The sequence below is a fragment of the Staurois parvus genome, unplaced genomic scaffold, assembly GCF_062004578.1.
Source record: "Staurois parvus isolate SC_StPar_1 unplaced genomic scaffold, SC_StPar_1.0 ptg000449l, whole genome shotgun sequence".
NCBI lineage: Eukaryota > Metazoa > Chordata > Amphibia > Anura > Ranidae > Staurois > Staurois parvus.
In genome coordinates, this window is record NW_028318245.1 from 2030756 (window position 1) to 2056752 (window position 25997).

Below are 25997 nucleotides of genomic sequence, written 5' to 3' on the forward strand. Positions count from 1 at the left end.
AATTTTTCAGAAAATGGCGGCTGACATGTGCGGCGACGGAGCGGGGATGTCTAGGAAGGCGCGCAGACAAGGCGCGCTGACCCATAATGCATTCCTCAACTACATGTGATCGCATCAGCCAATCAGCAGCCAGCCAGCCAGCACTGTGTAATGGTCGAGCTATAAATAGCGGCCATTTTGGAATTCTTCATTTGCCTGCAGTTATTGAACAGAGGCAGACCGCTCTGTACTAGGGACAGGGACAGAGTTAGGGCCACAGAAACGATAATTGGGGACAGAGAAAAGTTACTTAGGGACAGAGAACCATTACTCAGGGACACAGACTTGTTAATGAGGGCCACAGAATCGTTATTTAGGGACAAAGAAACGCTAGTTAGGGCCACAGAATTCATAATCAGGGACAGACAGAATTGTTACTCAGTGCCAGAGAATTGTTACTTAGGGCCACAGAAACGTTATTAGGGCCACAGAATTTTTACTCAGGGACAGACAGAATTGTTACTCAGTGCCAGAGAATTGTTACTTAGGGCCACAGAAACGTTATTAGGGCCACAGAATTTTTACTCAGGGACAGACAGAATTGTTACTGAGTGCCAGAGAATTGTTACTCAGGGACAGACAGAATTGTTACTGAGTGCCAGAGAATTGTTACTTAGGGCCACAGAAACTTTAATTAGGGCCACAGAATTTTTACTCAGGGACAGACAGAATTGTTACTGAGTGCCAGAGAATTGTTACTCAGGGACAGACAGAATTGTTACTGAGTGCCAGAGAATTGTTACTTAGGGCCACAGAAACTTTACTTAGGGCCACAGAATTTTTACTCAGGGACAGACAGAATTGTTACTGAGTGCCAGAGAATTGTTACTCAGGGACAGACAGAATTGTTACTGAGTGCCAGAGAATTGTTACTCAGGGCCCCAGAAACTTTACTTAGGGCCACAGAATTTTTACTCAGGGACAGACAGAATTGTTACTGAGTGCCAGAGAATTGTTACTCAGGGACAGACAGAATTGTTACTGAGTGCCAGAGAATTGTTACTTAGGGCCACAGAAACTTTACTTAGGGCCACAGAATTGTTACTCGCACAGACACAGAATTGTTACTCGCACAGACACAGAATTGTTACTGAAGGCCACAGAACTGTTACTTAGGGCCACAGAATTGTTACTCGCACAGACACAGAATTGTTACTCGCACAGACACAGAACTGTTACTGAGGGCCACAGAACTGTTACTTAGGGCCACAGAATTGTTACTCGCACAGACACAGAATTGTTACTCAGGGCCACAGAACTGTTACTTAGGGACAAAGAAACGCTAGTTAGGGCCACAGAATTCATACTCAGGGACAGACAGAATTGTTACGGAGTGCCAGAGAATTGTTACTCTGGGCCACAGAAACTTTACTTAGGGCCACAGAATTTTTACTCAGGGACAGACAGAATTGTTACTGAGTGCCAGAGAATTGTTACTCAGGGACAGACAGAATTGTTACGGAGTGCCAGAGAATTGTTACTCAGGGACAGACAGAATTGTTACTGAGTGCCAGAGAATTGTTACTTAGGGCCACAGAAACTTTAATTAGGGCCACAGAATTTTTACTCAGGGACAGACAGAATTGTTACTGAGTGCCAGAGAATTGTTACTCAGGGACAGACAGAATTGTTACGGAGTGCCAGAGAATTGTTACTCAGGGCCACAGAAACTTTACTTAGGGCCACAGAATTTTTACTCAGGGACAGACAGAATTGTTACTGAGTGCCAGAGAATTGTTACTCAGGGACAGACAGAATTGTTACTGAGTGCCAGAGAATTGTTACTCAGGGACAGACAGAATTGTTACGGAGTGCCAGAGAATTGTTACTCAGGGCCACAGAAACTTTACTTAGGGCCACAGAATTTTTACTCAGGGACAGACAGAATTGTTACTGAGTGCCAGAGAATTGTTACTCAGGGACAGACAGAATTGTTACTGAGTGCCAGATAATTGTTACTTAGGGCCACAGAAACGTTATTAGGGCCACAGAATTGTTACTCAGGGACAGACAGAATTGTTACTGAGTGCCAGAGAATTGTTACTTAGGGCCACAGAAACTTTAGTTAGGGCCACAGAATTGTTACTCAGGGACAGACACAGAATTGTTACTGAGGGCCACAGAACTGTTACTTAGGGCCACAGAATTGTTACTCGCACAGACACAGAATTGTTACTGAGGACCACAGAACTGTTACTTAGGGCCACAGAATTGTTACTCGCACAGACACAGAATTGTTACACAGGGACACAGAACTGTTACTGAGGGCCACAGAACCGTTACTTAGGGCCACAGAATTGTTACTCGCACAGACACAGAATTGTTACTCGCACAGACACAGAATTGTTACTGAGGGCCACAGAACTGTTACTTGGGGCCACAGAAACGTTAATCAGGGACACAGAATTGTTACTGAGGGCCACAGAACTGTTACTTAGGGCCACAGAATTGTTACTTGCACAGACACAGAATTGTTACACAGGGACACAGAACTGTTACTGAGGGCCACAGAACCGTTACTTAGGGCCACAGAATTGTTACTCGCACAGACAGAATTGTTACTCGCACAGACACAGAATTGTTACTCGCACAGACACAGAATTGTTACTCAGGGCCACAGAACTGTTACTGAGGGCCACAGAACTGTTACTTAGGGCCACAGAATTGTTACTCGCACAGACACAGAATTCTTACTCGCACAGACACAGAATTGTTACTCAGGGAAACAGAACTGTTACTGAGGGCCACAGAACTGTTACTTAGGGCCACAGAATTGTTTCTCGCACAGACACAGAATTGTTACTCGCACAGACACAGAATTGTTACTGAGGGCCACAGAACTGTTACTTGGGGCCACAGAAACGTTAATCAGGGACACAGAATTGTTACTGAGGGCCACAGAACTGTTACTTAGGGCCACAGAATTGTTACTCGCACAGACACAGAATTGTTACTCAGGGACACAGAATTGTTACTCAGGGACACATAATCGTTTAATTAAAGAGTATGTCAGACAACATGCAGAGGAGTGGCAGAGGAGGCAATGTTTTAGGAGCGAGCAGACGTGGCAGCAGAGGAAGGGGTCGAGGCAGCACTATTCGCAGCCAGAGGCCAGTGCTCCCGGTGTCATCCAGCGGTCGTGTCTCCACCGACAACCCTGCCGTCGTCGATTGGTTGGCTCGGTCGTCTTCCTCTTCCCAGGTCACCTCTGACACCTACAGCCAACGGTCGGTGGGTACGTCAGACACAACCATTAGTTGGCATGGCCCGGGACCAAGCCCACTGAAATCACGTGTCCTCTACCTGCCCCTGTCCTTTGGTGTTCCCTCACCAAGCGAAGTATCGCATGCTGTGGGCTCAGCCCCACTGTACAGTGAGGAAGAGCTAACAGAGGGCGGTCAGGAACGGGGGGAGACATCCGCCTTTTCAGCAGCCAGGCGAAGAAGTAGTGGCGAGGAGAGTGGCTCGGTAGCCGGTCTAGAGACAGGTCTGTCTCCTGACCCAGACGCAGCCGAGGGGGCTAGTAGTGAGGCGGAGACCCTACTTGATGATGAGGAGGTTGATCGCACTTGGCAGCCTCGTCGTCATCAGGCAATTTCTTCCGCATCATCAGGAGAAGAGGGTGGCAGCTTGGCAGCGAGCAAAACAGTCGGTGGGTTGCCCAGGAGACAGCAGCAGGGTCGCAGCAGTGTCAGTGGAGCCAAACGGCCACGGAGTAGAGCACCAGCTCCACTGCAGCCTACCACCACGGCCAGTAGTGGTGCCGGTGTGCACGGAGGAAGCAGCAGTCAGCCAGTGAGGAGTATCGGGGGCAAAGTTTCCTACTCGGCGGTGTGGCAATTTTTCGTCAAGCCGCCCGAGGAAGTAAACGTAGCCGTATGTCGACTATGTGGCCAGAAAGTCAAGCGTGGCCAGGGGGCCCATGTTGGGACTATTTGGGCCATGTTGGGACAATGGGAGACCTCCCATTGCTGCTGTCTCCATCGCCACACTCTGCCATGTGCCACTTTCAGGTCTCCTCACACACTGCTGGTGTGTAGAATTTTTTGACATAGGGTGCTGGCAGATTACGGGCCTCCCATAGCTGCTGCCAGGCCCCTAATCTGCCATGGGCCCCTATATACCGCCTCCTCATGCTGCTGCCAGGTCCAGAGTCTGTCATGGGTCCCTGTACGGCCTCCCATTGCTGCTGTCTCCATCGCCACACTCTGCCATGTGCCACTTTCAGGTCTCCTCACACACTGCTGGTGTGTAGAATTTTTTGACATAGGGTGCTGGCAGATTATGGGCCTCCCATAGCTGCTGCCAGGCCCCTAATCTGCCATAGGCCCCTATATACCGCCTCCTCATGCTGCTGCCAGGTCCACAGTGTCTCATGCCATGTGCCACTTTCAGGTCTCCTCACACACTGCTGGTGTGTAGAATTTTTTGACATAGGGTGCTGGCAGATTACGGGCCTCCCATAGCTGCTGCCAGGCCCCTAATCTGCCATAGGCCCCTATATACCGCCTCCTCATGCTGCTGCCAGGTCCAGAGTCTCTCATGGGTCCCTGTACGGCCTCCCATTGCTGCTGTCTCCATCGCCACACTCTGCCATGTGCCACTTTCAGGTCTCCTCACACACTGCTGGTGTGTAGAATTTTTTGACATAGGGTGCTGGCAGATTATGGCCCTCCCATAGCTGCTGCCAGGCCCCTAATCTGCCATAGGCCCCTATATACCGCCTCCTCATGCTGCTGCCAGGTCCAGAGTCTGTCATGGGTCCCTGTACGGCCTCCCATTGCTGCTGTCTCCATCGCCACACTCTGCCATGTGCCACTTTCAGGTCTCCTCACACACTGCTGGTGTGTTGAATTTTTTGACATAGGGTGCTGGCAGATTACGGGCCTCCCATAGCTGCTGCCAGGCCCCTAATCTGCCATGGGCCCCTATATACCGCCTCCTCATGCTGCTGCCAGGTCCAGAGTCTCTCATGGGTCCCTGTACGGCCTCCCATTGCTGCTGTCTCCATCGCCACACTCTGCCATGTGCCACTTTCAGGTCTCCTCACACACTGCTGGTGTGTAGAATTTTTTGACATAGGGTGTTGGCAGATTACGGGCCTCCCATTGCTGCTGCCAGGCCCCTAATCTGCCATGGGCCCCTATATACCGCCTCCTCATGCTGCTGCCAGGTCCAGAGTCTCTCATGGGTCCCTGTACGGCCTCCCATTGCTGCTGTCTCCATCGCCACACTCTGCCATGTGCCACTTTCAGGTCTCCTCACACTGCTGGTGTGTAGAATTTTTTGACATAGGGTGCTGGCAGATTACGGGCCTCCCATAGCTGCTGCCAGGCCCCTAATCTGCCATAGGCCCCTATATACCGCCTCCTCATGCTGCTGCCAGGTCCAGAGTCTGTCATGGGTCCCTGTACGGCCTCCCATTGCTGCTGTCTCCATCGCCACACTCTGCCATGTGCCACTTTCAGGTCTCCTCACACACTGCTGGTGTGTAGAATTTTTTGACATAGGGTGCTGGCAGATTACGGGCCTCCCATAGCTGCTGCCAGGCCCCTAATCTGCCATGGGCCCCTATATACCGCCTCCTCATGCTGCTGCCAGGTCCACAGTGTCTCATGCCATGTGCCACTTTCAGGTCTCCTCACACTGCTGGTGTGTTGAATTTTTTGACATAGGGTGCTGGCAGATTATGGGCCTCCTATAGCTGCTGCCAGGCCCCTAATCTGCCATAGGCCCCTATATACCGCTTCCTCATGCTGCTGCCAGGTCCAGAGTCTCTCATGGGTCCCTGTACGGCCTCCCATTGCTGCTGTCTCCATCGCCACACTCTGCCATGTGCCACTTTCAGGTCTCCTCACACACTGCTGGTGTGTAGAATTTTTTGACATAGGGTGCTGGCAGATTATGGGCCTCCCATAGCTGCTGCCAGGCCCCTAATCTGCCATAGGCCCCTATATACCGCCTCCTCATGCTGCTGCCAGGTCCACAGTGTCTCATGCCATGTGCCACTTTCAGGTCTCCTCACACACTGCTGGTGTGTAGAATTTTTTGACATAGGGTGCTGGCAGATTACGGGCCTCCCATAGCTGCTGCCAGGCCCCTAATCTGCCATAGGCCCCTATATACCGCCTCCTCATGCTGCTGCCAGGTCCAGAGTCTCTCATGGGTCCCTGTACGGCCTCCCATTGCTGCTGTCTCCATCGCCACACTCTGCCATGTGCCACTTTCAGGTCTCCTCACACACTGCTGGTGTGTAGAATTTTTTGACATAGGGTGCTGGCAGATTATGGGCCTCCCATAGCTGCTGCCAGGCCCCTAATCTGCCATAGGCCCCTATATACCGCCTCCTCATGCTGCTGCCAGGTCCAGAGTCTGTCATGGGTCCCTGTACGGCCTCCCATTGCTGCTGTCTCCATCGCCACACTCTGCCATGTGCCACTTTCAGGTCTCCTCACACACTGCTGGTGTGTTGAATTTTTTGACATAGGGTGCTGGCAGATTACGGGCCTCCCATAGCTGCTGCCAGGCCCCTAATCTGCCATAGGCCCCTATATACCGCCTCCTCATGCTGCTGCCAGGTCCAGAGTCTCTCATGGGTCCCTGTACGGCCTCCCATTGCTGCTGTCTCCATCGCCACACTCTGCCATGTGCCACTTTCAGGTCTCCTCACACACTGCTGGTGTGTAGAATTTTTTGACATAGGGTGCTGGCAGATTATGGGCCTCCCATAGCTGCTGCCAGGCCCCTAATCTGCCATAGGCCCCTATATACCGCCTCCTCATGCTGCTGCCAGGTCCAGAGTCTGTCATGGGTCCCTGTACGGCCTCCCATTGCTGCTGTCTCCATCGCCACACTCTGCCATGTGCCACTTTCAGGTCTCCTCACACACTGCTGGTGTGTTGAATTTTTTGACATAGGGTGCTGGCAGATTACGGGCCTCCCATAGCTGCTGCCAGGCCCCTAATCTGCCATGGGCCCCTATATACCGCCTCCTCATGCTGCTGCCAGGTCCAGAGTCTGTCATGGGTCCCTGTACGGCCTCCCATTGCTGCTGTCTCCATCGCCACACTCTGCCATGTGCCACTTTCAGGTCTCCTCACACACTGCTGGTGTGTAGAATTTTTTGACATAGGGTGCTGGCAGATTATGGGCCTCCCATAGCTGCTGCCAGGCCCCTAATCTGCCATAGGCCCCTATATACCGCCTCCTCATGCTGCTGCCAGGTCCACAGTGTCTCATGCCATGTGCCACTTTCAGGTCTCCTCACACACTGCTGGTGTGTAGAATTTTTTGACATAGGGTGCTGGCAGATTACGGGCCTCCCATAGCTGCTGCCAGGCCCCTAATCTGCCATAGGCCCCTATATGCCGCCTCCTCATGCTGCTGCCAGGTCCAGAGTCTCTCATGGGTCCCTGTACGGCCTCCCATTGCTGCTGTCTCCATCGCCACACTCTGCCATGTGCCACTTTCAGGTCTCCTCACACACTGCTGGTGTGTAGAATTTTTTGACATAGGGTGCTGGCAGATTATGGGTCTCCCATAGCTGCTGCCAGGCCCCTAATCTGCCATAGGCCCCTATATACCGCCTCCTCATGCTGCTGCCAGGTCCAGAGTCTGTCATGGGTCCCTGTACGGCCTCCCATTGCTGCTGTCTCCATCGCCACACTCTGCCATGTGCCACTTTCAGGTCTCCTCACACACTGCTGGTGTGTTGAATTTTTTGACATAGGGTGCTGGCAGATTACGGGCCTCCCATAGCTGCTGCCAGGCCCCTAATCTGCCATGGGCCCCTATATACCGCCTCCTCATGCTGCTGCCAGGTCCAGAGTCTCTCATGGGTCCCTGTACGGCCTCCCATTGCTGCTGTCTCCATCGCCACACTCTGCCATGTGCCACTTTCAGGTCTCCTCACACACTGCTGGTGTGTAGAATTTTTTGACATAGGGTGTTGGCAGATTACGGGCCTCCCATTGCTGCTGCCAGGCCCCTAATCTGCCATGGGCCCCTATATACCGCCTCCTCATGCTGCTGCCAGGTCCAGAGTCTGTCATGGGTCCCTGTACGGCCTCCCATTGCTGCTGTCTCCATCGCCACACTCTGCCATGTGCCACTTTCAGGTCTCCTCACACACTGCTGGTGTGTAGAATTTTTTGACATAGGGTGCTGGCAGATTATGGGCCTCCCATAGCTGCTGCCAGGCCCCTAATCTGCCATAGGCCCCTATATACCGCCTCCTCATGCTGCTGCCAGGTCCACAGTGTCTCATGCCATGTGCCACTTTCAGGTCTCCTCACACACTGCTGGTGTGTAGAATTTTTTGACATAGGGTGCTGGCAGATTACGGGCCTCCCATAGCTGCTGCCAGGCCCCTAATCTGCCATAGGCCCCTATATACCGCCTCCTCATGCTGCTGCCAGGTCCAGAGTCTGTCATGGGTCCCTGTACGGCCTCCCATTGCTGCTGTCTCCATCGCCACACTCTGCCATGTGCCACTTTCAGGTCTCCTCACACTGCTGGTGTGTAGAATTTTTTGACATAGGGTGCTGGCAGATTACGGGCCTCCCATTGCTGCTGCCAGGCCCCTAATCTGCCATGGGCCCCTATACCGCCTCCTCATGCTGCTGCCAAGTCCACAGTGTGTCATGGGTCCCTGTACGGCCTCCCATTGCTGCTGTCTCCATAGCCACACTCTGCCATGTGCCACTTTCAGGTCTCCTCACACTGCTGGTGTGTTGAATTTTTTGACATAGGGTGCTGGCAGATTACGGGCCTCCCATTGCTGCTGCCAGGCACGTAATCTGCCATGGGCCCCCGTACCGACTCCTCATGCTGTGACGTTGCAACAAGGTGGAATTCAACCCTACATATGTTAGACCGCCTTTACGAACAGCGAAAGGCCATCACCGATTTCCTGATGTTAAAAGCGGATAAAGGTACTCCCTGTGTAACTTAGATGTCAGCCATTGGCAGCTCATGCGTGACACCTGCGCTTGCTCAGGCCCTTTGAGGAGGCCACGCTATTCGTGAGTCGGCAGGACTATGGGATGAACGACGTCATTCCTCTGTTGCACGTCCTGGAACAAATGCTGTTAACAATGGCTGGTCAGGGTGCGGTAGACGTGGCGCACAGATCTCAACGCCACATGACCCCTGTGGGGGCAGGACAGGAAGAAGAGGAGGAGGTAGAGGAGGACATTGGTGCTCAGGAATTATTGAGTGAAATGGGTGGTTTTTCCACTCAGCGGACAGGAGTGGAGGAGCAGGAGCATCTGGTAGAGGAGGAGGAGGAGGAGACAGAGGACCCAGACGCACCGTGGCAGTATGCTGTGGAGATGGAGGCAGGGAGTCCCTCGCATTCCTTGGCACAAATGGCCCATAGCATGCTCGCTTGCTTGCGTAGCGACAGCCGAATAATAACCATCAGACAGAGGGATGACTTTTGGCTGTCCACCTTGTTGGACCCTCGCTACCGTTCAAAAATGGTGGCCTTTTTCACACCTGCTGAGAGGGAGGCCAAAATAACGTACTATAAAAACCACCTATGTAGTCAGCTGGTCTCTGCCTGTCTGCGCCAACGTCCATCCTCAGACACTGTGGGCCCTGTGCGCTCGCGTTCCGCTGCCATGGCAGCAGGGGAGGGGTGGGGTGGTAGGAGCAGTGGCAGCTCCACCAGCAGCGGCTGCCTCAGTCTGCAGTCGATGATGAGTAGCTTTCTTCACCAGCGCAGTGAGGAAACTACTAACCAGCCGCAGCAGCAGCAGCATCAGGTGGACCTGGAGCAGGACCTCAAACAACAGGCTTAGGCCTACTTGGACAGCACCCTGCCAACCGAGGTAGACAATCCCCTTGACTACTGGGCAACGAAACTTGACCTTTGGCCCCAACTAGCTGAATTTGCCCTTGAAAGGCTGTCATGCCCGGCCAGTAGCGTGGCATCGGAGCGTGTGTTTAGTGCGGCAGGAGGTATTGCAACTCCGCGGAGGACACGACTGTCCACCCAAAGTGTGGAGAGACTGACGTTTGTGAAAATGAATCAGGCGTGGATTAGTCTGGATTTCAAACCACCAGTTCCTGACACAACTGACTAAATCCGCCATGAATCATGCCCCAAACATGTGCCACTTTCAGGTCTCCTCACACTGCTGGTGTGTTCCATTTTTTGTCATAGGGTGCTGGCAGATTACGGGCCTCCCATAGCTGCTGCCAGGCCCCTAATCTGCCATGGGCCCCTATACCACCTCCTCATGCTGCTGCCAAGTCCAGAGTCTCTCATGGGTCCCTGTACGGCCTCCCATTGCTGCTGTCTCCATCGCCACACTCTGCCATGTGCCACTTTCAGGTCTCCTCACACTGCTGGTGTATTCCATTTTTTGTCATAGGGTGCTGGCAGATTACGGGCCTCCCATAGCTGCTGCCAGGCCCCTAATCTGCCATGGGCCCCTATACCGCCTCCTCATGCTGCTGCCAGGTCCAGAGTCTCTCATGGGTCCCTGTACGGCCTCCCATTGCTGCTGTCTCCATCGCCACACTCTGCCATGTGCCACTTTCAGGTCTCCTCACACTGCTGGTGGGTTCCATTTTTTGTCATAGGGTGCTGGCAGATTACGGGCCTCCCATAGCTGCTGCCAGGCCCCTAATCTGCCATGGGCCCCCGTACCGACTCCTCATGCTGCTGCCAGGCCCGTAATCTGTCATGGGCCCCTGTTGTCGCTTGTTGGCATATTCCGCTCGTTCAGATGCTCCTTCTCCTGCTACTCCTCTTCACGGATTCCGTCAGCAGTCTTTCTTGGAATCCGTTTCCAAGAGACAACAGTTTGCGAGCACGCACCAGACGGTGCAGAAACTGAACGTCCTCCTGTCCAAGTTGCTGCTGCCAGGCTCGTAATCTGTCATGCGCCCCTGTACCGCCTCCTCATGCTGCTGCCAGGTCCAGAGTGTGTCATGGGCCCCCGTACCGACTCCAAATGCTGCTGCCAGGCCCGTAATCTGTCATGGGCCCCTGTACCGCCTCCCCATGCTGCTGCCAGGTCCAGATTGTGTCATGGGTCCCTGTACGGCCTCCCATTGCTGCTGCCAGGCCTGTAATCTGCCATGGGCCCCCGTACCGACTCCTCATGCTGCTGCCAGGCCCGTAATCTGCCATGGGCCCCTGTACCGCCTCCTCATGCTGCTGCCAGGTCCAGAGTGTGTCATGGGTCCCTGTACGGCCTCCCATTGCTGCTGTCTCTATCGCCACACTCTGCCATGTGCCACTTTCAGGTCTCCTCACACTGCTGGTGGTTTCCATTTTTGTCATAGGGTGCTGTATGGCCTCCCATTGCTGCTGCCTCCACCGCCACACTGTGGCTCCACACTCTGGTTTTGGCCCCGTGACTGGCCAAATGAGTGAAGTGTGCGGTGATTCTAAGATCGACGGCACTCATCTGCATGTCATACTGCCTGACAGTATTATTTCTCTTCCCCAGCAGACTCCAAGGGCATTTAAATTAAAGGTACAGTGTTCAGCACTAATATTAAGTCTCTCTGAAGCCTAGAAACACCCTTTTTTAAGTTAAATTCACAGCGAATATATTCGACTCGAATCGAAATTTTTCTACGAATTCGCCGAATCAGTCGAATCGAATTTTTGAATACTTCGCTCATCTCTAGTTCTCATGTTGTCCACCACGTGTGACATCTGCTAGTTTCTCCTGCTTTGGTCCCCCAGCTTTGCTGATCCTCTGCCACTCAGTCCCGTCTCTCTGGTCCCCACTCACCTTCTGATACAGCGTTCTCATGTTGTACACCATGTGTGACAGCTGCTAGTTTCTCCTGCTTCAGTCCCCCAGCTTTGCTGAACCTCTGCCACTCAGTCCTCTCTCTCTGGTCCCCACTCACCTTCTGCTCTAGCGTTCTCATGTTGTACACCATGTGTGCTAGTTTCTCCTCTCCAGTCCAGACCCCGCTCACTTTCCTGCCACTCCACACCAGATGTGACATCTGCACCAAACACTTCCACAATGTGTTCACGTGAACCAGAAGTGATTGCTGATGATGTCTTTCCATTTCGGTTGTTGATTTCTCGGTGAATTCTGGGGTATATCATACTTGCAATACCTCCCAAAGGTAAGTCAACGCTGAAAATAAGCTCGCCAAAAGGTTAAGGTGCTGTAAGCGAGTGTTGTGATAGACTTCTATGGAGGCTTTGGAGAAGCTTTGAAGCACCAAGAAAGCAACATTTCTTTCTTCACCTTTTCACCCAGCTGAAAATTGTACAATTTGGAACCTCTCAAGACAACTTTCCACCTCTCACGTCCATCAGACGTTTATCTGAGCTCCATGCATTTGCAGTATCTGAACAATACTGCGTTTCCTATCCAGACAGAGCACTCCTCAGACCAGTATTGCAGAGATCCAGTGAGAGATTATTCATCAGGTGTGAAGGGTTGGAAAGCGTAATCAGCCCCCACAACAAGCATGGTCTCCTGCCCAAGGAATTTCATCACAAAGTCACAAATATTGTGGCAGCTTCTTGTACCAGAGGAGGTACGGGCACACACTCAACTAAAGAGATGACAGTGTCATGGACAACATTCTCCAAAGTTTTGGCCAGGACCATCTGCAAAGCCACAATCTGGTCTTCAAGGAGGGTCTTCAAAGTTTTGGCTTGGACCATCTGAAAAGCCACGATCAGGTCTTCAAGCATAACGTCTAGGCTAGTGAAGCGCATTAAGAAATCACAAATAATGAAGGAGCTTCACGGACCAGAGGAGGTACGGGCACACTCAACTATTCAGATGGCATCATGGGCAGCATTCACCAAGGTTTCAGTCTGGACCACCTGCAAAGCTGTGATCTGGTCTTCAAAGAGCACCTTTATCAACCACTTTCTTATTCATCCAGCTGTTCTTACTAAGGTTGATTTTGGGAGAGTCACAGATTGGGGATCCCCTCCTTCTAGGGGCAGAGTGACTGACCAGCACTTAGTTGTACCAGCTGGCAGTCCTTGGCAAAGCCCTAAAGTTGGCACAGAGAGCTTGGCGTCCCTGCTTTATTCAGGCTGATCCTTTTGGTCTCAGCATCTTCAACAGTAAAGTAAAAAGTGAAGGCACATTATGAGTTAAGTCCAAAGAGGTCCTGGACTTATCTCTATTATTTACATCTGGCTGTTTTATTGCACTCCCGGAAGACAGCTCTTGCTCTAATTCCGGGAGCCCGAGGCTGATCCTTCTGGTCTCGGCATCTTCAACAGTAGTGTCACTGTAGCTACAATGTCTGCCCTTCTCCTCCTCCTGCCCAATCACAGAAGCCTTTGTATTATGTGAACTCCATCACAAAATACAAAGGCTTCTGTGAATGGGCAGCAGAGTGGAGCAGAATGAACTCCAGGAATTCATCTCCTTTAGAAAAAGTGAAGGCACACTATGAGTTAAGTCCAAAGAGGTGCACGACATGTCCTGGACTTATCTCTATTATTTACATCTGGCTGTTTTATTGCACTCCTGGAAGACAGCTCTTGCTGTAGTTCCGGGAGCCCAACGCTGATCCTTCTGGTCTCAGCATCTTCAACAGTAGTGTCACTGTAGCTACAATGTCCACCCTTCCTCTCCTTCTGCCCGATCACAGAAGCCTTTGTATTGTGTTAACTCATTCACAAAATACAAAGGCTTCTGTGAATGGGTAGCAGAGGGGAGGAGAAGGGTAGGCATAGCTGCTTTGTATGCTTCCCTCCTCTGTCACAGCTCTGAGTGTCTCAATGTAAACCTGTCAGTTATAAATAACAGAGATAAGTCCACAAGGCAGCATGCACCAAATTGCCTTCACGTTTTACAAAGTGGCTGAATTCCTGGAATTAAGCTTTAAGTGACACTGTACTCAGGTATGAACAAGCACTATCATAAACCATGGGATTCTGGGAGTTCTGGAGATTTGAGATACAAAACACTTAGGTGTGAATGGGGGATAACTTTGTGATTTTGCTATTAGTGGCTGCACTTTAACCGTTTCAATACCGTGCAATTTTACACCTTCCTGCCCAGGCCAGTTTTCAGGTTTCAGCGCTCTCACACTTTGAATTGCGCGGTCATACAACATTGTACCCAAACTAAAATTTGATCATTTTCTTCACACAACTAGAGCTTTCTTTTGGTGGTATTTAATCACCGCTGGGGGTTTTATTTTTTGCTAAATTAACAAAAAAAGACCAAAAATTTTGAAAAAAAAACACATTTTTCTTTGTTTCTGTTATAAAACTTTACAAATAAATAATTGTTCTTCATAAATTTAGGCCAAGATGTATTCTGCTACATGTCTTTGGTGAAAATAACCCAAATTAGGATGTATTTTTTAGTTTGTAGGAAAGTTATAGAGTTCACAAACTATGGGATAGATCTGAATATTGATCAATCCTGAAGTACTGACAGCCAATCTAATATCTTGAGGTCCAAGAATGTCAGAACAGTACAGATATCCCCCAAATGACCCCTTTTTGCAGAGTAGACAGTCCGACGTACTTCATAAGAGGCATGGCGAGTTTTTTGAAGTTGTATTTTTTTGTCATAATTTTTCGGAAAATGAAAAAATTAAAAAAATTATTTTCACTATTTTTTTTTTTTACATACTGTCACCAGTGCAGTACAGCGTCATCATATAACTGGCATGGCGGTGAACAGCGACACTGACTGGTGACAGTATGAAAAAAAAAAATATTTTTTTTTTTTAATTTTGTTTATTATATTTAATTTTTTATTACATTTTTTTTTATTTTTTTTAAGATTTTTTTTCATATTTTACTATGACCAAAATAGTACAATGTTACCATAGTAACATTGTACTACTTTGGGGAAGTGATCAGTATTTTTTTTTTTTTTTTTTTTTACACAATTTGCTTATAGCAAAGAATTACTTTGCTATAAGCAAGCATTTACCTGAATGAAATCGATTCATTCAGTTTTTTTTGTGCTTAGCTGTGATTTGGTCACAGCTAATCACATGACATGTGCATGTGATTAGCTGTGACCATTCACAGCTAGGCACTAGTATACAATGGATGGCATCATGAATGAAGCCATCCATTGTATACAACTGTCATGTGACCTGCTGTGATTGGTCACGGCAGGTCACATGGTACCGGCAACGGGAGCCGGTACTCGGATCTGTCATCGGCCGTGTCCGAGGTGCACGGGCGGTGACAGATCGCACTGCTGCGTCGCTCTGCAACCGCGCAAACCGCGCATGTGCGGGAGCACGCCAAATGGCGTGCACCCGGAAAGCTGCAGCGCTTTTCAAGCCGCCAAACGGCCATTGGCCGGGCGGCTAATGGTTAAATACACTATATTGCCCCCAGTATTGGCCACCGCCCTTTCCACGCACATGACCTTTAATGGCCCCCCAGTCTTAGCCTGTAGGGTTCAATATTGAGTTGGCCCCGCTCTTCCCACACACATGACCTGTAATGGCCCCCCAGTCTTAGTCCGTAGGGTTCAATATTGAGTTGGCCCCGCACTTTGCAGCTATAACAGCTTCAACTCTTCTGTGAAGGCCGTCCACAAGGTTTAGGAGGATGTCTATGGGAAGGTTGGACCATTCTTCCAGAAGCACATTTGTCAGGTCAGGCACGGATGTCGGGGGAGGAGGCCTGGCTCACAGTCTCCGCCCTAATTCATCCCAAAGGTGTTCTATGGGGTTGAGGTCAGGACTCTGTGCAGGCCAGTCAAGTTCCTCCACCCCAAACTGGCTCCTCCATGTCTTTGTGGACCTTGCTTTGTGCACTGGTGTGCAGTCATGTTGGAACAGGAAGGGGCCATCTCCAAACTCCTCCCACAAAGTTGTCCAAAATGTTGCCTTAAGAGTTCCCTTCACTGGAACTAGGGGGCCAAGCCCAACCCCTGAAAAACAACCCCACACCATAATCCCCCCCCACCAAACTTTACACTTTGCACAATGCAGTCAGGCAAGTACCGTTCTCCTGGCCACCGCCAAACCCAGACACGTCCATTGGATTGCCAGACAGAGAAGTGTGATTGATCATTCCAGAGAGTCTAGTCTGCTCTAGAGTCCAGTGGCGGCATGCTTTACACCACGGCATCCAACGCTTTGCAATGCACTTGGTGATGGAAGGCTTGGATGCTCGGCCATGGAAACCCATTCCATGAAGCTCTCTACACACTGTTGTTGGGCTCATCTGAAGGCCACACCAAGTTTGGAGGTCTTTAGCTATTGACTCTGCAGACAGTTGGCGACTTCTGCGCACTGTGCGCTTCAGCATGCGCTGACCCCGCCCTGTCATGTGACGTGGCCTACCACTTGGTAGCTGAGTGGCTGTTGTTCCCAGTTGCTTCCACTTTGTTATAATCCCACTAACAGTTGAGCGTGGAATATTTAGTAGCCAGGAAATGTCACGGATGGACTTAATGCACAGGTGACCACCTATCACGGGACCACGCTTGGAGTCACTGAGCACATTTATTCAGCAAAATACCAAAACAACGTTCACATTTTATTTCATTCACATAATTCATTAAAACAAAAATGACAGGAGAACCATAGGCTCCTTCCGCACATTCATTTGCATACCACGATGGATGGACTACCAAAAGTAGTAGTAGAGGAGAAGTCCACTTACTGTAAATGATTGAAATCCTTGTCTCCCCCCCCCCAAAAAAAGAGATTACAAAAACACAGGGTCACACCATGTCATCGGCAGGCATGTGTTTTATATGTCCAATCTGCATGTAAAAATTCTTTGAAGCCTAAATAGTTTTGCTTCCTGACCAAAACATTTCCCACACTTTGAACATGAAAAGATACACGAGAAAAAGGATGTTCTGACGTTTATGAAGGTCTCCTATCATAATGAAACATTTTCCACTCTCTGAACATGAGAAAAGGATGCCTACCTGTACGGATTCTATGGTGCATAAGATGATGTCCTCTCTGTGAAAACATTTCCCGCACTTTGAACATGAAAAGATACATGAGAAAAAGTATGTTCTGACGTTTATGAAGATCTCCTATCATAATGAAACATTTCCCGCTCTCTGAACATGAGAAAAGGACGCCCACCTGTACGAATTCTATGTCCATTCTGTGAAACATTTCCCGCACTCTACATAAATAAGGACCCTCACCTGTGTAAATTCTCAGATGTTTACGAAGGTCTAATTTTGTGGCAAAATTTTTTCTCGGGGAAATAACTGAATAAGTTTCCCGCACTCTGAAGATGCATGTGTGACTTCTCTGGTTTGCAACAATTTTTGCTTCCTGACCTTTTCTTTTACAAATTCCAAACATGAGAAAAGGGCAGATGTCCATGAAGGTGTGCAAAAAAAGACCTTGTGTTTAGGTAAAACATTTCCAACAAACATAAAAAAGTAGCTCATTCATGTGAAATCTCCATTATTTGAAAAGATCCCACCTTCTGAGTGCAACGTTTCCCACACTCAGAACATGAAAAAACAGGCACTCGCCTACGTGAAGTCTCTTGTGTTTTGGCAGGTGTTGTTTTATAATGAAACATTTCCCACACTCTAAACATGAAAAAGGACTCTCATCCGTGTGAATACTCTGGAGTACATTGTGAAACATTTCCCACACTCTGAAAATGCATAAGGATGCTCACCAGTGTGAACTTTCTGGGGTGTATGAACGTTATCTTTTCCATTGAAACCTTTTCCGCACTTTGAACATACAAAAGGACACTCGCCAGTGTGAGTTCACTGATGTGAAATTTTTCTCCCAAGAAACATCTCCCACACTTTGAACATGAAGAAGGATAATTGCCCAAGTGCCATCTCTGGTGATAAATAAGACTTATTTTATGATTGAAAGGTTTCCCACACTCTGAAAATGAACAGGGACACTAACCAGTGTGAACTTTCTGGTGTGAAAGTAGTAGTCCTTTCTGAGAGAAACATTTCCCGCACTCTGAACATCTGTGAAAGCCCTCACCAGTGTGAATTTTCATATGTTTGTGGAGGTACCTTTTGTTGGAGTAACATACTCCACACTCTGAACATCTGAAAGGACGTATTCCTGTGTGAATTCTGTGGTGTGTAAGAAGGTCTGCATTCGAAGTGAAACTTTTCCCGCACTCTGAACATGAATGGGAGCCTTCGCTGAAGTGGCTTTTCTGGTGCGAAAGAAGCGCTGCTCTATTCGTGAAAGATTTCCCACACACTGAACATGAGAATGAAAAAGAACTTTCACCGTTGTAAAAACCTTCATGGCTCGAAGAAGAGATCTTGGAATAAAATGTAGCCGTTGATCGATCTGCACTGTGGGAACTTAGATGGACATCTGACGTCATAGTATGGGACCTATCAGAAGATTCCTCAGGATTAGAGGGATCCATTGAGGTCTGTAAATGGCGAGGTCTGTGGTGTCTATTTTGAGGAAGGAGATTCATTCTCGGAGAATACTTTTTGATGTTATGGTCTTCTGTCTTATAATCTTGAGATAAAATCTGATGTCCCTTCGACATATTTTGGACATAATGTCCATCTATGGAAAGGAATTTATATTGCAAGTATTAGGCATTTATCATATTTTGTATTCAGAAGTCATAAATGTCCTCGTCTACCAGTCACAGATCTCAGAGAGGAATGGAGATGGGCCTTTCATATGGTGTCCAGTATCTCCTCCTCATTTGTTGGGAACATGACGTTATATTGAGGAATGGAGATGGACCTTTCATATGGTGTCCAGTATCTCCTCCTCATTTGTTGGGAACATGACGTTATATTGAGGAATGGAGATGGACCTTTCATATGGTGTCCAGTATCTCCTCCTCATTTGTTGGGAACATGACGTTATATTGAGGAATGGAGATGGACCTTTCATATGGTGTCCAGTATCTCCTCCTCATTTGTTGGGAACGTGACGTTATATTGAGGAATGGAGATGGACCTTTCATATGATGTCCAGTATCTCCTCCTCATTTGTTGGGAACGTGACATTATATGTAAAGTGAAAATGTAAATGATTTCTGTATTTAATGTTTATTACTTACTTATATCAATATAAAGGAAAGGTTCCTCCTGTTTACTTTCGGTAATCATCTCCCCCTTCTCCATAGACTGCTGATCTCCACTCACCGACGTCTTTTGTTCTCCCCGTTTAATCTGCACTTTGATTTCTTCACCCTAAACCCCAAAGATGATACATCAATTTTTTAAAAAAGGAGTTACAAAGAAGAATATCATCCCACAGCTTGGAACACTTTTTGAATTGCTCAGTCCCACTTACCTCAATATGCAGGGAACTCCCCACACAAGGGATGATAATTATCATACATACAGACCATCCAGGAGACCCATGACTAACAATAATGTCGCATCCGTCCCCACTCAAAATAGGTTCGAACCTCTCTATAATATGGAGGACGAGAATATTGGCTCGAGAGATATGAGATGGCACCCAGTTCAATCTAAGAAACCACGCCACAATTACAATTCTCCTCACCAACAGCAACGTAATCATAATAACAATAAATTTTCCCATCAACAACAATACAGACAACCAGGGAATCAAAATTACTACCATAGTACACCTAGGAATCAAAATTACTACCACAGCACACCTAGGAAAACTCAAGGCCCTCGACATCCTAGCTCCCATCATAATGGACAATCTTATCACTCCCCACAGAGAAGAGTAACTTATTCCAATACTCACAATCATGGGAATTATAACAACCACAATAAGGACCATAATCATCATCCAAATAATTACAACCATCAAAATAACAATTATAATACAGATTCACAACCACGTCCACATTTTTTAGGAGGGGGATGCACAAGAAAAAGAAGTGCAAGTACAGAGGATGTAGAGGAGGAAAGAGGGTTAACAGACCCAAAGAAAAGGAGAACATAACGGGTAAGGGCATATACAACCTAAGTGGTACAGTTTTAACAACACAGGAACTTAAGGTTTTAGACAAAGGCTTAAAGTATGCACCTAAATCGAAACTTAACAAGTTTCAAACCTATGTGGACATTCACAAGTTCACAAGGAAATTGTCAATCAAAAGACACTTTATGAATAAGCCCATAGGATCCAGTAATCCAACTAACAACTCCCATCATTCCAATCTCAGAAACGCATCTCTATTTAACCCCCCACCATACAAACAATCATACATCAATATTTTCAGGGAACTAGTTATCAAGGATGTTGAAGCGATCAGAATAAAACAACCACGCAACCCTAAGGATCTTGATATAGGCCTCAAATCTCTACTAAATAACAAAGATCTCGTTATTCGGCCCGCTGACAAAGGGGGAGGCGTAGTGGTTTTAAAGAAAACAGATTATATCACTGAGGCCTTAAAAATCCTTGGGGACAAGGACACTTACACCACACTCCCAAAAAATCCGCTCATCGCATACAAAAAGTCTCTGAAGAGCCTAATTAAACTGGGATTTGACCATCATGTCATTAATAATAAAGAAAGAGATTATTTATGCCCTAAGGCACCAAGACTTCCAGTTTTTTACTACCTCCCTAAAGTACATAAAGACCCCATACATCCTCCGGGTAGACCAATAATCAGCGGAATTGGCTCGCTATGTTCTAAAGTTGGTGAGTACATCGACTACTTTCTACAACCTTTGGTTTCATCCACCCCATCTTACATCAAAGATACCAAACAGATATTAAACGAAATAAGTACACTTAATTGGGACCCCGATCTTATAACATTCCTTGTTACCGCTGACGTAACTTCGTTATATAGTAACATCAATCATAATGACGGTATGATGGCAGCAGATTACTACCTGGGTCTAGCAGAGAATATCTCTATAACCCATAAAACATTCATTCTTGACCTATTAAATTTTGCAATGAAAAAAAACTACTTCTGGTTTAATAATACTTTTTATCTACAAACCAGAGGCGTCGCAATGGGGGCCAAGTTTGCCCCTAGCCTGGCCAACCTGTTTATGGCCAGGTGGGAGGAAGATAACATCTATTCCATGGAATGGCCAGAATTGCTCTTCTATAAGAGGTATATAGACGATATTCTCCTATTATGGCAGGGAGAAGAAACTGCCCTGGTAAACTTCTTTGGCACGATGAACAACAATAATTTGAATATCCATCTCACTTACGAATACAGTACAGACAGAGTTAATTTCCTAGACATTTCCATTATTAACAAGGGAGGTTACTGTATCACTGAAGCGTACTTTAAACCATCGGATAGGAATGGATACATCCCTACTGACAGCTGCCACCATCCACGCTGGCTGACAGGTATTCCTAGGAGCCAATTTATGAGAATTAGGCGTAACTGCACTGAAATTGATACTTATCAAAACAAAGCACAAATTTTAAGGCAGAGGTTTCTGGATAAGGGCTATACGGCAGACACTTTAGATGCAGAGATTGATAATGTTGCCCGCATGAACAGACAGGACATGCTCTCAGGACCACCTACCTTAAAAAAGAGTATGTTCTGCCCGTTCATTACTCCATACTCTATTCAACATAAAACTATACGCTATATAATGAAGAAAAATTGGGAAGTGCTTAGAGCGGATCCCATCCTTGCTGGGGCCTTACCTACCAATCCAGAAGTTGTTTTCAGGAGAGTACCATCTTTACGCAATACGATTGCACCCAACATAACTAACCCCCCACCTCGTCCGAGCTTATTTAGTAACCTGAAAGGTTTTTTTCCGTGCAGAAAGTGTCAGATCTGTCAACATAGTAGAATGTCAAAAAAGAAAGTGGAATCATTCACCTCGACTACAACAGGCAAAAATTATACCATCTCCAACTTTATTTCTTGTAACACCCGGTACGCGGTATATCTTCTGGAATGTCCTTGCCGGAAACAGTATATTGGCAGGACGACCAGAAGGCTGCGTGACCGATTCCGCGACCATGTATATAATATTAAAAGAGGGTTCCGCGAGCACTCACTTTCAAAACATTATAGGGAATTTCATCATAAAGATCCCTCTTCCCTTAAATTTATGGGGATTGATATTGCACAACATCACTGGCGTGGCATTAATAAATCAAGACAAGTCTCACGTCTAGAAACTAAATGGATTTTCGAAATGAAATCCATGGTCCCTTTAGGACATAATGTTGAAGTGGACATCAACTGTTATATAGATAATAGCTGATCTGGCATATTGTATATACCCTGCACTATGAGAAAGGTCTTTTTTCTGACACACTGCACGCACATATGTAGTAACGACCCAATCTGGGCGAAAGGGATGCATACTAGATGGATGTCTACATGATTCATCTAGTGTTTTACTATGTGATCATAACAATACTCTTTTAGGTCATTATGTCTACATGATTTATTCAGCATTTAAAGAATTTGATTATGGTAATATCCATTTACTATTATTATGTGTGATATATATTTTTTATATTTTTTATATGATTGTTTATATGATTCATTGAGTATTATAACTATTCAATACATTATTATTATTACTGGGGATTATATTATATATTTTTATTAAGCCAATATCTTTTAAAACAATACGCTAAGTATCTACTGATCTTCAGCAGGATATAGTCTTTCCATCCACATATTTGTCTATTTAAGTGTGGGGAGACCTCATGCCTGCTAATTGCCCGGGTTTATCTCATATCCCTAATAAAATGGCGACCACTTTTTTAATTAAAGCATAGGCTTCCCCCCCTTTTTTATATGCACATCTCTATATGCATATTTTTTATACTTTCATATTTTTTATATACTTCCATATTTTTATATTGGTACCGTTCGTATCCACCACCACAGTCATTGTCCATTTGCTAGGTGTGATATATACTGGCCATCAGCTCAGTATGATACCACCTAGACTGTTCTATTGGCATTAGCTGCGATCGTTCGGCTCGCGCATGCGCAGTTGAATGTCGGCAGCATGCTTTCAAACCAATAAAATGGCCGCCGGAACTCTCGCGCATGCGCAGTGTACCGCGCGCCGACCATTTTTAGACGTTTTCAATATCACCGATAACATGGCGCCCGCATGCGCATGAGGCCAAATAGCCGGCAAAATGGCGCCCGCGCATGCGCAATAGGCCGAAAAACGGCAGAACGGCGCCAGGACACTTTTTGGCGCAATTTTAGCTTATAAATAGCAGTAAGGAGACGTCAGGCATGCATGGCATCACCCCTACAGGAGACGTGTTATTACACGAAGCGCGTCTAGGAGGAGCCTCTGCACGCCTTGACGTTACGCCACCGGATCAGGAGGTCCGGTGGCCATCATTTGTATTCACTGGTCAGTGCATTTAAAGAGCTCGTTTACACTATACCTATACTGGTACTCTAACCCTGTACGTTTTACTGTTTTATCATAATGATATATACTCATTAAATACTTTTTATAATACTACACCATGAGCGTTTTCATCTCTATCACCTGGCACTGAGCCTCCACATCTCAGCCCAGCATTCTAGGAGTCCACCCAGGCAGGACAATTTGGGATATTGGTCCAGATCAACTTCTCTGGCAGCCGTCACCCCATCTACCACCAGAGGGCACCTTTATCATCAAGCTATTCCTTCATGGGACCTCCGGCTTCATGGAATTTCTATGTGCACATTAAATTGCACTTCCGGTGAGTGGGCAATTTTTCTACACCTTCATGTTAGGATGCTGGAATATACCCATTTGGATTGAAGTTATTTATACTCCATCACTGGAGTATACCTTTTGGACTGATATTTTACCACCTTGGACTGTTTAACATTCAGTTTATAGGACTTTTCCATTTCTGTCATATTTTGCCATACTTTAGATAGTGTGTTTTATTTGTATAGCGCTGCACACCCTATTTTCATGTCATTTTCCTAGAAAGGCTTTGTGGTTCCTTTTTGTGCATCAGCAGCTTCTTATTGGTGCGCTCGCTATCTCACACATTTATAGTCCCACTTACCTGATGATGGTGAGGGCTGGTGTGACCTCTCTGTGCGGAAACCCGGGAATACAGAGGACGGGGACATCTCTCTGGTGGGTTCCCATGACTGGATCCATCTGTAGAAAACACACACACTGACTGAATCCATTGTTTCTATGTGTTTATCAGATGATGGGGGATCTAGGTGGATCCTCCGTACTGCTCTCTCCTTTACAATAAAGTCTCCTCTTACCCGGTGATGTGAGGGGCGGCTGATTGTCCATCATGACGTCCTTGTAGAGGTCCTTGTGTCCTTCTAAATACTCCCACTCCTCCATGGAGAAAAAAAACGATATCTTGACAACTTTATTGGAACCAAACACACACAATGATACAGTCACTGTCCAGACACATCCCTTGTCTGTTACTGGAGAATGTCCCAGAAATCCCGGCACCGCTCACCTCTCCTGTCAGAAGATCAGTGATCTTCTGGGTCACGTCTAGAACCTTCTTAATGCTGGTTGGCTTTAGTCCCGATTATTATTGGTGTATCCGGTCTATAAACCAGAGGCTCTGGATGGACGGTTGGATAAATGGTTCTATATTTAGGACGTATCCGGTCTATAAACCAGAGGCTCCGGATGGACGGTTGGATAAATGGTTCTATATTTAGGACGTATCCGGTCTATAAACCAGAGGCTCCGGATGGACGGTTGGATAAATGGTTCTATATTTAGGACGTATCCGGTCTATAAACCAGAGGCTCTGAATGGACGGATGGATAAATGGTTCTATATTTAGGACGTATCCGGTCTATAAACCAGAGGCTCTGAATGGACGGATGGATAAATGGTTCTATATTTAGGACGTATCCGGTCTATAAACCAGAGGCTCTGGATGGACGGTTGGATAAATGGTTCTATATTTAGGACATATCCGGTCTATAAACCAGAGGCTCTGGATGGACAGTTGGATAAATGGTTCTATATTTAGGACGTATCCGGTCTATAAACCAGAGGCTCTGGATGGACGGTTGGATAATGGTTCTATATTTAGGCTGTATTGATGTTCATGACACAATAATCTATTTAGTGTATGTCATGGAGGATGGACATGACGGGGGGTTACTGGGTTTAAATATAAAATAAGATCTTACTACCTCCTCTTCTGCCAGTTCCAGCAATGTCTTCTCTCTGCTTCCTCAAAACTCCCTTCCCAACCAGAACTTCCTGTCTCTATATGACATCACTTCCTGCCTGTACCATAGACTCTTGGTTGAACATTGGATATCTTCCTGTCCTATTTTTCCCCTATGAAAAAGGTAGACTCCACCTAGTGGAGATGATTAAATCTGCAGCCTGTTATTTTTCGTGGCGCCTCCTTCCATGATGTTGCGCACATTATTACACACTCAGATTATAGCGACCTTCTTCTGTGCCTTAGTTACCCTCCTCATGATCCATCCCCCACCAAAATCTCCTTCGTGAGAAGAAACTTTTGCTCATTTGTTTTTTCTTCTTAGTGGGAATGGAGGGGAGGTAGGAGACACCGGAGAGGGGGGTATAATACCTCTTATATTACAGGGAACGGAGGGGAGGTAGGAGACACAGGACACCGGAGAGGGGGGTATAATACCTCTTATATTACAGGGAACGGAGGGGAGGTAGGAGACACAGGACACCGGAGAGGGGGGTATAATACCTCTTCTATTACAAGGAACGGAGGGGAGGTAGGAGACACAGGACACCGGAGAGGGGGGTATAATACCTCTTCTATTACAAGGAACGGAGGGGAGGTAGGAGACACAGGACACCGGAGAGGGGGGTATAATACCTCTTCTATTACAGGGAACGAAGGGGAGGTAGGAGACACGGGACACCGGAGAGGGGGGTATAATACCTCTTATATTACAGGGAACGGAGGGGAGGTAGGAGACACAGGACACCGGAGAGGGGGGTATAATACCTCTTCTATTACAAGGAACGGAGGGGAGGTAGGAGACACAGGACACCGGAGAGGGGGGTATAATACCTCTTCTATTACAGGGAACGGAGGGGAGGTAGGAGACACGGGACACCAGAGAGGGGGGGTATAAT

At 47.4% G+C, this 25997-nt stretch overlaps 1 protein-coding gene and 1 pseudogene across 2 annotated transcripts in view; one reads left to right on the top strand and one right to left on the bottom strand.

Annotated features, from left to right (window-relative positions):
* Positions 1-25997, top strand: part of LOC149453271 (uncharacterized) — a 227083-nt gene that overhangs the window by 136980 nt on the left and 64106 nt on the right. The gene's annotated exons all lie outside the window — the stretch shown is intronic.
* On the bottom strand, positions 16464-24606 carry LOC149453278 (uncharacterized; annotated as a pseudogene). The gene is made up of 5 exons (XR_016314689.1): positions 24364-24606; positions 24155-24265; positions 23941-24038; positions 19028-19160; positions 16464-18519 (listed from the first exon to the last, which is right to left on the bottom strand). The product of XR_016314689.1 is annotated as an uncharacterized LOC149453278 (transcript).